General features: G+C 42.9%; 1 non-coding gene across 1 annotated transcript; it reads right to left on the bottom strand.

Moving 5' to 3' along the window:
* Nucleotides 1-4,570: 4,570 nt before the first annotated feature.
* Nucleotides 4,571-4,641, bottom strand: TRNAG-GCC (transfer RNA glycine (anticodon GCC)). The gene has a single exon. It is a non-coding gene; the product is annotated as a tRNA-Gly (tRNA).
* Between the last annotated feature and the right edge of the window lie 7,626 nt (nucleotides 4,642-12,267).

Here is a 12,267-nt window from a genome sequence, read left to right as displayed (position 1 = left end):
CCATGTGTGCCAGGGTACCTGTACGCAACACATGGCTGTCCTCACTAGGAAGATCACTTTCAGGATCCTCCTCCTCCTCCTCCTCCTCCTCCTCCTCAGGCCATACACGCTGAAAGGATGACAGGCAAGCAGCATGGGTAAACAATTTTGCGCAAGCCTGCTGTAACGCTTAGCTGCGTATTAATTAGGACTACTACCCCAGCAGACAGATACTGTAGGCAGCGTATAATATTATGTATACTGTTTCCCTCTGGCGGGATGACGGCGGTGATGTAACAGAGACAGCAGACCCAGGAAACAATTTTGCGCACGCCTGCTGAAACGCTTAGCTGCGTATTAATTAGGACTACTACCCCAGCAGACAGATACTGTAGGCAGCGTATAATATTATGTATACTGTTTCCCTCTGGCGGGATGACGGCGGTGATGTAACAGAGACAGCAGACCCAGGAAACAATTTTGCGCAAGCCTGCTGTAACGCTTAGCTGCGTATTAATTAGGACTACTACCCCCAGCAGACAAGCAGTAAACTGAAGACGGTCACAGGCAGCCCAAAAATAGTATTTTTCCCCAATTTTTTTGAAAAAGCCCACTGCCTATATAGCCTGAATATCTCTTTCCCTGCCTCACCAGTACTGGCCCTATACTCTGTACAATGACTGCAGACTGAGGACGCAATGCTCTGCACGCCCGATATACAAAGAAAAAAAAAATTGTGCAACACTGCTAAAAGCAGCCTCAACAGTACTGCACACGGTCAAATGTGGCCCTAAGAAGGACCGTTGGGGTTCTTGAAGCCTAAAATCACTCCTAACGCTCTCCCTATAGCACCTCCGGCATCAGCAGCACTTTCCCTAATCTCTGTTAGAATGCATCTGTGGCGAGCCGCGGGAGGGCCTGATTTTTATACTCGGGTGACACCTGATCTCCCCAGCCACTCACTGCAGGGGGGTGGTATAGGGCTTGAACGTCGCAGGGGGAAGTTGTAATGCCTTCCCTGTCTTTCTATTGGCCAGAAAAGCGCGCTAACGTCTCAGAGATGAAAGTGAAAGTAACTCGAACATCGCGTGGTACTCGTCTCTAGTAACGAGCATCTCGAACACGCTAATACTCGAACGAGTATCAAGCTCGGACGAGTACGTTCGCTCATCTCTAATTTCTGACTTTGAAAACCATTAAAAAGAAATATAATCCACACAAAAATCATTGAAAAATGGCCATCCTAAGGAAGGGGAACTAAGCAGATGAAAGGATTGGGCTCAAGTGGTGTGAAAATCACACAGGTGGGGAGCAGTGCCAAAACATTAGACAGGTGATAAAAGAGAAGAGGTTAAGGGGTTAGTCTAATTGTGAACTAACAGGATAGGTCATAAGTAGTAAAGCAGTGGAGATTGGTTGGTAGTGACCTCGGCCAAACTCTGGGCCTGTAAGCTCTTGCACTGAGCTGATTTCTGCAGGAAGCAGACAGCTCCATTTCCACTGCAGTGGCGCAGCTTGATATTACAAGCACCTTTCCAATTCATTTCAATGACAATAGGCCATCAATAGTTTAGAAGTGGATAACCCCTTTAAGAGAACGCTACAACAAATACTGTTTCTGAAACTATGCAAATCTGTAATGGAGCTGGCATCTCAGACAAAGACGCTGAGTTTGTAATTTTGTGCATTTCATTGTGATATCCTCATGCATTTTTTCAGGCAGATAAATTCAATGCTGTACGAATTTACGTCCTTGACAAATACCACGGATAACCATGTCATCTGTATCCGGTGTCAGTGTTTATCGAGAGTGCGGAAAAAGAAAAAGTAAATTCTTTGCATATCAATAAGGATTTTATTGCCTTGAGGCTGGTGTCAAACACAGCGTTTTTCGGAAACAAAGTTTTTTATGCAGTTTTTGAGCTAAAGCAAGAAGTGACAGAAAAATCACTGGGAAATGGGCGCATTTACTGATATAGGGGTACACGTATGCAAGTCTGTACAGTGCACTACATCTACTTCTGGCAATGGTACCCTATACACAGAGGCGTAACTTGAAGCTTCTGGGCCCCGATGCAAAACCTGTAACAGGGCCCTCAACTATAATGCTTTATTCATAGTACTGGGTTACCTATATGGAGAAGAGAGGCCTTATGGGCCCCCTAAGGGTCCTGGGCCCGGGTGCAACCGCATCCCCTGCACCCTCTATAGTGACGCCCCTGCCTATACAAGTTTTATCTGTGTGCGAGTATATTGCTAAGTAATGTGTCATTGGTGTATGAGAGGTTCATCAGTATTTTGCACCTGCATTCCCTCTGCATGGTGCTGGGAACTGGTCTTTGTACCTGTCCTTGTACCCTTGTATCAGTAAATGCGACCATTTTCAAGTGATTTTTGTGTCATTTCTTACTTTGGCTCAAAAAAACAGCATGAAAAACTTTTCTTTGTTTCCGAAAAACTCTGTGTTTGACACCAGCCTCAAGACAATAAGATCCTTATTGATATGCAAAGAATTTACTTTTTCGTTTTCCGCACTCTCGATAAACACTGACACCGGATACAGATGACATGGTTATCCGTGGTATTTGTCAAGGACGTAAATTCGTACAGCATTGAATTTATCTGCCTGAAAAAATGCATGAGGATATCACAAGGAATTGCACAAAATTACAAACTCAGCGTCTTTGTCTGAAATGCCAGCTCCATTACAGATTTGCATAGTTTCAAAACAAGTATTTGTTGTGGTATTCTCTTAAAAGGGTTGCCCACTTCTAAACTATTGATGGCCTATTCTCAATGAAATGAATCGGAACTGTGCCTGTAATACCGAGCTGGGCCACTACAGTGGAAATGGAGCTGTCTGCTTCCTGCAGAAATCAGCTCAGTGCAAGAGCTCACAGGCCCAGAGATAAGCAGTGGTCCCTGCCAACCAATCTCCACTGATTTGCTACTTATGACCTATCCTGTTAGTTTACAACTGGACAAGCCCTTTAACCCTTTCTCTTTTATCACCTGTCTAATGTTTTGGCACTGCTCCCCACCTGTGTGATTTTTACGCCACTTGAGCCCAATCCTTTCCTCAGTCTTTCTCTGCTTAGTTCCCCTTCCTTAGGATGGCCATTTTTCAATCATTTTTATGCCAATTATATATTTTTTTAAGTGTTTTCAAAGTCAGAAATGGATTGCAAAGGAATGGGGCATATGAAGGAAGGAATTCTACTTCTCCTTCCTGCTGGATCTACTTCTGGCTTTGACTCAAAAACAGCATCGAAAACAGCAGTGGCATTTAAAAAATTAATTATGTGTAAAAACCAGTCTTAGGCTAGCTCCACACGGACGAGTGTGGTATCCATGGGCCGATATCGCGCTCGTGAATGTGCAATTTATCCATGGATGTGAGGCGATTTTCAGGCAAAAACACCTGGCTTCTGTAAAATTCAGATCCTTTCATGCGAGCTTCATATGTCATAGTGGATCAGAAGAGTTCCCTATTGATTTCAACGGTAAACCTTTTTTTTTAGATTTGTCTAAACTGTGAAAGGGACAACGGTAAACCTTGCATCGAACCCGCATGCCCATCCTCGGCATGTGGGAGCCATGCGATACATTAAAGGTCCCATTGAAATCGATGGGCGATGTGTTCCAAGGAACGCAAAGAGATAGGACATCACTCATGTATAAGACTCCATTCAAAAGAATGGGGTTCATATTCGTGCAAGTTTCTTAGACATGTGAAAGTGGCCTTATGGAGATAGCCAACCATGTGACTTATCTAGACTTCAAAGGCCTCAGATGCAAAGCCTCTTCTCAGCATCTACCTCTTCTCAGCCAGATATGACCACAGTAAAGCCAACATGGAGCCACCATTTTCAAGTGAAGTGACAGATCCAGGGGTAAGCAGTGCATATAATTCCCCAGCCTGGTTTGAGAAGGTAAGTTATGGAGATACTTAAGGCGGTGAAGTCCCTGGGGCATGTGTGTAATGGGGTGTACCTATTTTGCCAGTGTGACTTACACCTGATTTATTTGTTAATGCTTTACTCTTAGTGTTCATGCTTGTTCTTTTAAAAGAAGGAGAAACTTTGACTGGGAGGAAGCAGAAGCCTGTGCACCTTGCGTCATCCATATGATCCAGCCTTGTCCTTCCTACACATTTGCTTAGTTTCTGAAGACTTTTAACTAAGCATGGATTAATGGATCTTGAGATGTCTATGTTACTATGACCAACCCTGTGGCTACCATGTGCCAATAATCTTTGGGTAGATATGAAGTTTGTCCATCCCTGCTCAGCACTCCAAACACTCTTCAGGGCATCGCTGTTAAAATAATGAATAATGTAGAAACTTGTTAATAAATGTTGTTATTTGCATAGCGCCAACTTATTCCGCAGCGCTTTCAAGTAATTTATTTATTATTCCCCCACCAAGCTGGGGGCTCATTTTACCGACCTCGAAAGGATGGAAGGCTGAGTCAACCTTGAGCTTGCTACCTGAACCTGCAACCTTCAGGTCATGAGTGAGAGCTTAGGACTTCATTTCTGCTGCCTTAACACTCTGTGCCACACGGGGGGAGTAAAGAGAAAGCAGCACACTGCATTGGCTGGGAATTGAACCTAGGCCTCTCGCTTGGCAGTCGAGAATTCTACCACTGAACCACCAATGCTTGGGTGTGATAATTGGATATCACTCCTCAATCTTCTACAAGTCTTTGCATGAAGGGGTATGACAACTGACTAAGCTCGATTTACCAACTTTTTTAGGACAAAGGACTTCTTAGCTACCAGGGCCAATAGCATTTGCTCTGGTTACATGGGCATTTGTCCCACCCGACCTCCTAAGCGTGTTTTTTGGTCCACCAACTCCTTCCATGTTTTCCTTAGGCTCATTATCTAATTTCTTTAGTTGCCAGTAACCCTAAAATCCCCAGTTTATTGAATTGACTGGTTTCTGTTACTGAATTACAATTGCAAAGTGAATGAAAAAGGGAAAACATTTCTCACATTCTTGCTTTGAAATCAGTGTTTAGCAGCTCAGCTTCCAAGCTGTTATTACAAAATCTTCCCTGTGGTGATTCTACTCCCATTTTGCTTTTTTGATTGATGATAACAACAGGAGTTGAGATCTGCATTAGTACTATTACAGCCTTACATGATTAACTATCATACAAATTACACATGCTCCAAAACTCTTGACACCAATCCTACAAAAGCCTTAAATCTGAGCTCCCGATTTCCCTTATTCTTTCCGCTATCACATGAGATGACACTTTTGAATTTTAATGTCTTGTTAGAATGCTTACAAAAAGAATGAATAGACTGTGTATGTAGTGACTGACATTTCTAGTGCTTCCTTACTGACTAAATGAGTCACACATGGCTTTGATGTTCTTGTAAAGTAGAAGTTTCATATTTTTGTGTTTATTTTTGCAGGCACGCTAACTCTGCTGATGAAAAAAACGGTAGTTGAGCTGCTGAAAATTAAAAGTATGCGATAGAAGCAGTAGAGGAGTGAAAGTATTACAGATAAGTGCTATATAAGGCAAACATGAGTGAGCGTGCGAGCTGAGCAAGTGTGCTGTTTTCTTGAGCGTGCGAGCTGAGCAAGTGTGCTGTCTTCTTAAGTGTGCTGTCTTCTAAAGTGTGTTCTCTTCTAAAGTGGGCTGTCTTCTAAAGTGGGCTGTCTTTTTAAGTGGGCTGTCTTTTTAAGTGGGCTGTCTTTTTAAGTAGGCTGTCTTTTTAAGTGGGCAGTCTTCTTAAGTGTGCTGTCTTCTTAAGTGTGTGACTTGGGATTAGTGACTTTGTATTCAAAGACTTAGGAAGACTCACTTGTATTTATGTCGCTAGTTAACTCAGGAGAAAGTGCAGAACCGCATTGAAATTACTAAAATAGACGGCATACACCCCCGGGTTCTAAGGGAATTAAGTAATAGACAGACCGTTGTTTCTTATATTTAAAGACTCTTTAGTTATGGGGTCTGTTCCACTGGATTGGCGCATAGCCACTGTGGTGCCAAAATTCAAAAAGGGATCAAAAAGTAAACCAGGAAACTACAGACCGGTAAGTCCTACTTCTATTGTGGGTTAAATGTTTGAAGGGTTTTTAAGAGATGCTATCCTGGAGGACCTCAAGTAAAAGAGCTGTATTACTCCATATCAGCATGGGTTTATGAAGGGTCACGTCCGTCAAACCAATCTGATCAGCTTCTACGAGGAGGTAAGTTCTGGACTGGAGAATCAGTGGATCTTGTATATTCTGACTGTTCCAAAGCATTTGATACTGTGCCGCATGAAAGGTTGGTATATAAAATAAGAATTATTGGTCTGGGTGAGAATGTGTGTAAGTGGGTAAGTGACTGGGCAGTGACAGGAAGCAGAGGGTGGTTATAAATGGTACATACTCTGATTGGGTCACCATTACTAGCGGGGTACCACAGGGGTCAGTTTAATCTTTTTAATATATTTATTATTGACCCGGTAGAAGGATTGTGCATTAAAATATCAATATTTGCAGATGATACAAAAGTATGTAAAGTAATTAACACAAGAGAGGACAGAATGTGGTTGCAAGGGGATCTGGATAAGTTGGGCGCTTTGGTAGAAAATGAGGTTTAACACTGATAAATGTAAGGTTATGTACACGGCAGAGGAAATACATGTCACCATTACACACTAAATGGGTCTGCAGGGGTATCGTTTCTTCTTTAGGAGAGCACCGAGAAGGTGTGAGGAGACTTCTAAGGCCATCCATGCTCCTTTGGAAAATATGCAAATGGGAAGATGGAACAATGCCCCTGCAGTGCCATCTCTTGGAAGGCAGCATTCCTGCAAGTCAATGTTAGACTCTTTAGACAAACCTTATAACAATGACTGGGAATTGAAAACCAAGCCAGAATCCATACGCAGACAGCTGTTTCAGGGATTTTGCCCCTTATCAGTGTGCAGCAGGGTTCTGGCTTGGCTAGTGAGAGGCCTATAGATGTGGGTCAGGAAGGGTGCTGCCCTGCAACGTCTGCCTATTCCTCTCTTCCCTGCGAGCTGCTATCATGACTTTCCCTGTCTGTCCATGTTGCATCAAGCAACTCATCATCTTCTTCCTCCTCTTCCTTTCCGTCGTCCCTCTTCTCCCGAGTGGACTTTATGCTACAGGGAGCACTGGGAGCTGGCACCTCCGTTTCCATATCCCCTAAAGTACATTTTGCCTGTGGAGCGTTGACCCCATACACTGACCCATCCTCATCTTCCTCTTCAGAGGAAAGAAATATCTGGGCATCAGTGCATTCAATGTCTTGGTCTTCTCCTTCTGCTTGCTTGGACCGCCCAGTTGACATCCATGAAAATGAATGATCAAATAGCCCCTCAGAATGACCCATGTGGACTGCTTCAGAGGGGTATTTGGCACATGGTGGAGTAGAGGGGGGATGCTCATGGCCGACTGCTGCAGACTGACTACTGTGTGCCTACGCCTTAGAGGAAGAGAAAGAGGTGGTGGTACTTGAGGTATTCTGTGTTATCCCCTGTTCTGCATGCTAAGGATGTAACATAGGGCTAAGGAATAGCAGTGGCACATGACTGCAGAAGACCTTGATTATCTGAGTACTAAAGTGAAATGTCACATGCACACAGCCGGCTCCTTTTGGGCTCAGAATTTCAGGGACTGGGGTTCCAATGCTGAATGGAGAGCCTCTTAACCCCTTCCTGATAGTTATACAGCTATAATCATCCTAACTGCATATGCCCCATGCAATTAGGACATATATAGATGTCCAGAGTACATGCTGTTTATGCGGATGTGGATATTAGCTGTTTTTGGCAGCTGACGCCTGCCACCTGCCTGCAACAGCAGCAATCAGAGATAACTCAGATTAGTACTGATAACCCATTAATTGCCTCTGCAACTCTGACAGTTGCATTAAAATGTCCCGATCAATCAGAATTTAAATGTCAGGAACGGACCCGTTTTGATAAGAGGTGCCAACCAAATGTCATGGCAGACTGTGGCCTTCTGAAGGGCTGCCATGATTGTTTTCTATTAAGACATGCAAGTGGCACGTCATATTAGGAAGCCCATTAAAATACAGTATAATGCAATACCATACCAGTTTCCATAGTATTGCATTATAGTGTATAAGTGATCAAACAATTATAAGCTCAAAGTCCCTAATGGGGGCTAAAAAATAAAAAGCAAAAAAGGGCATTTTGTTTTTTTAAGTAGCGCTACATAAAAAACTATATAAATTTGGTATCACTGTAATCATGCTGACTCACACAATAAAGATAACATGTCATTAATAAATGCTATTAACACATCCCCCGCCCCAAAAATGGTGTCATTGTGGTTATTTTTCTGCATATGCCCAACTTCAGGGTCATTTACATGGGACGTTTAACGTTCAAAAATGCTCAAATTTCTGCGACTGAACAAAAGTTGTTCAGTCGTTAACTTTCTGCGTGCTGAACGACTGTCTGATTACTGTGAATGGAGGCGGACGGGGGTAAGAACACTCCCTGGTGCTCAGCCTCCATGCAGGCAGCGATTTGAGCGATGCTAGCGATACTCGCTCCTGTGAAATAGTGCAGGAGCGAGCATCCCTGAGATGAGCTGTCAGGCATCGATTGCCCAACAGCTTGTCCTAATATAAATGAGGCATTATAATATTCAACTTTTGCAATGCATTTCTTTAACCCTTTAAGGACACGGCCTATTTTGGCGTTGAGGACCAAGCGATTTTTGGTATTTTTCCATCTCCATTTTTCAAAAGCCATAACTTTTTTATTTTTCCGTCGACGCTGCCGTATAAGAGCTTGTTTTTTGCGTGGCGAGCTGTAGTTTTTATCGGTGCCACATTTGGGTACATAGACTATATCGTAAAACTTTTATTATTTTTTTTTATGATAACAGGGAGAGAAAACGCATCAATTCTGCCATAGATTTTTTACAGCATTAATCATGCAGCATACATGAGACACTAAATTTTTTCTGCAGGTCGGTACAGTTACAGCGATACCAAAATTCTTATATTTTTTTTTAGGTTTTTACACTTTTTTGCAATAAAAACCCTTTTTTTTGGAAAAAAATTTTTTCTCTATAGCTGCATTCAAAGTCCTGTAACTTTTTTATTTTTCTATGTACGGAGCTCTATGAGGACTTATTTTTTGCGAGACGAGCTGTAGTTTTTACTGGTACCATTTTGGGGAATGTAATGCTAAATGCTAAAAATTAGCATTTTGCCTCTGTTTTTTAGCGTTTTTTTTTAACGCTTTTTGCCGTACAAAATAAAAAGCATGTTTAACTTTTTGTACACGTCGTTACGGACGCGTCAATAACAAATATGTGGGGTTTTAATTTTTTTTAAACTTTTTTTATGCTAATATAGAAAAAGCACAAAAAAGGAAGTTTTTTTTTACATTTTCTTTACATTTTTCTTTTTTTTTTACATTTTTTTTCTTTTTTTTACACTATTTGAGTCCCTCTGAGGGACTTACATCACTGCACTTCTGATCTCTGTGATAAGGCATGGCAGAGCTACTGCCCTGCCATGCCTTATCGCTTATACAGCGATCATAGGCATTGGCACTACAGGACGCCAGTGTCTGGCATCCTATTGTCATGGCGACAGGCCAGGTTCTCGCGATAACATCGCGAGAGCCGGCCGGAGACACAGAGGGAGCGCGCTCCCTCTGTGAACTCTTTCCCTGCCACGATCTACTTAGATCGCGGCAGGGAAGGGGTTGAAAGCGGGGGGCGCATCTCCGATGCCCCCCTTGGCTCCCGCTGCGGGATAGCGCGAGGTCAGTCATGATCTCGCGCTATCCCGATGACATAAGGGTAAGTCATTTTGCGCGAAGTACCAGCCTGCCACGACATACCCTTACGTCATAGGGCGGGAAGGGGTTAAATGGCACTATTAAAAAAACACAACTCATCTCGCAAAAAGCAAGCCCTCATGTACATATCCAAAAATAAGATAAAACAGGGTGGATCAACTTCTGCCAGGTTTTTGCCTTTTTGTACACTAAAAAAAACAAAAGAAAGGTGCTGACTGCCCACTTCTCACCAACCATATTTATTTTAAGAGGAAGCAAAAACATGTGGAAGGGGGAGGGGGGAAAGGTGGGGGGCACAACACTTGTAGACAACAGCTGATCAAACAAGGGAATTACTGGGCGCTTCTTTATTAACATTTAAAAATAGTCAGTCTGACGTGTTTCGGGGATGCGGCCCCTTCTTCAGAAACGGCTGTGAAGGTGCGGGAGGTGTATGCAGGAGAGTCTGCCGTTGCACTGTGAAGACCCGTGATTCTTCTTCATAGTGAAGACTCTTTTGCATACACCTCCCAAATTTTATTAGCCTTTTCTGAAGAAGAGGCCGCTCACACTCAAAGTTATGATCTTTTTTGAAAGTAGGAAAACTAGAACTGCAGAATGTGACCTGGACGCAGGCGAATCAATTAGTTATGAAAGGGCCAAAAAGGGGAGCATGTTTTTTTTTCTTTCATACCATTCCACAGTGGTAGAAAGTTTTTTGAGTCCCAGAAAACCCCTTGAAGGATCAAGTACTGCAGGTACGGGATGGAAATGTACAGTTTTAGTCATCATGCTGCATTATTACAATGTATGATAGGTCAAAAACACTTTTGTAAAATCATACTAAAACTGTTTACCTTACTGTGCAATTTTATGAAGTTTTCCGGAATATCCAGCCTTGTTCCAGAGAATATTGCTTCTGTCTATCAAGCAGGTAACCTGTCCAAAGGAATCTGTTATTTGACATATAAAGGCAGCTGACACATCTTCAGTATATATCAGTTTTCTGCAGAAAGCTAAGAACTTATATCGGAAAGGCTGCTTGTACGGGATGTGTAAGCACCAGATTTAATATATTACAACAGTAGAGTTCAGATAGTTCAATTGTCCACATGTTCTTCAGAAGGAGGGTGGAGAGGGACAGCCGTGAGGGGGTTATTGCAGGGGCAGACGTTGGGGAGATGGTAAAACCATGGAACTGGTTTGACTCCCTACATAGGAATTGCCACCCACCATATATGGTACCAGCAAGGGCAAGGTTAGCGGGCAGAAGGATTGCAACCACATGATGACAATGGTAGTCTCGCTATGCCAGATAACTCCAACTTTATTGCCAGGGACTTACTGCCATTACCACTGACACTTGTTCTTCTTTTGGCTGAAGATAGTTGTTAATGACTGTATTTTTGCAGTCATAGTCCTGCTGCAGGAAAAAATTTGGAGCCAATCAGATGCTGCCCTGGTGATATTACAAAAGGGACAAGTATCTGCTTGTCTTTCTCAGCATTAAGGACATCAGTAATCTTGACCAAATTTCCAACTCCATTTGCTAAAATGCAGCCACAAAGTTGCGAGGAGCCTCCGTCATGCATCACTGTTACCTACAGACACTCATTATTGTACTGCTGTTTACCATGCATCACTGCTGCCTGCAGACACTCATTATTGTATCGCGCTTCACTGCTGCCTGCAGACACTCATTATTGTACCACTCTCCACCATGCTTCACTGCTGCCTGCAGACACTCATTATTGTACTGCTCTCCACCATGCATCCCTGCTGCCTGCAGACACTCATTATTATACCGCTCTCCACCATGATTCACTGCTGCTTGCAGACACTCATTATTGTACCGCTCTCCACCATGCTTCACAGCTCTCTGCAGACACTCATTATTGTACTGCTCTCCACCATGCACCACTACTGCCTGCAGACACTCATTATTGTTCCACAGCCCAGCCCTTCAGTGAACAAACTGCCTTCAGTTATAGCCAGCTATTTCAAATTTTGACTCATCATTCCAGTGCACCTGTTGACATTTTTCTGCACCCCAATGCCTATATTTTCATGCATAGTTCAGTCGCTTGGCCTTGTTTTGCACAGTAGTCTATGTAATATTTAGAGTTTACAGAACATTTTCACTCGATGCAATAGGCAGAACATACAATGCGAAAACTTGATTTTTTTCCTCCACATTTTAGTCTCACGGTGAACTACAGCAGAATAATTAGAGCAAACACTACTTCCAAGGCCTTGACATTTATTTCCATCAAGCCTCTCGCATATTCTTCCTTCTTCTATATTTAAACAAAGGACTACCTATTACAATGTCACCCAGCGCAATAAGGCTAGCCCTGGATCTGGCACTTTCATTAAAGATTTATAGGATGGGAACTCCGTCATGGTACCAATTCATTACTTGACACTTTTATGACATCCTATAATACAGCTGGGATGCACCTGTCTATTAGACGTACCACCGAAGA

This window comes from Eleutherodactylus coqui, chromosome 4 (assembly GCF_035609145.1).
Source record: "Eleutherodactylus coqui strain aEleCoq1 chromosome 4, aEleCoq1.hap1, whole genome shotgun sequence".
Lineage (NCBI taxonomy): Eukaryota > Metazoa > Chordata > Amphibia > Anura > Eleutherodactylidae > Eleutherodactylus > Eleutherodactylus coqui.
This window is presented reverse-complemented; position numbering and strand designations above follow the sequence as displayed.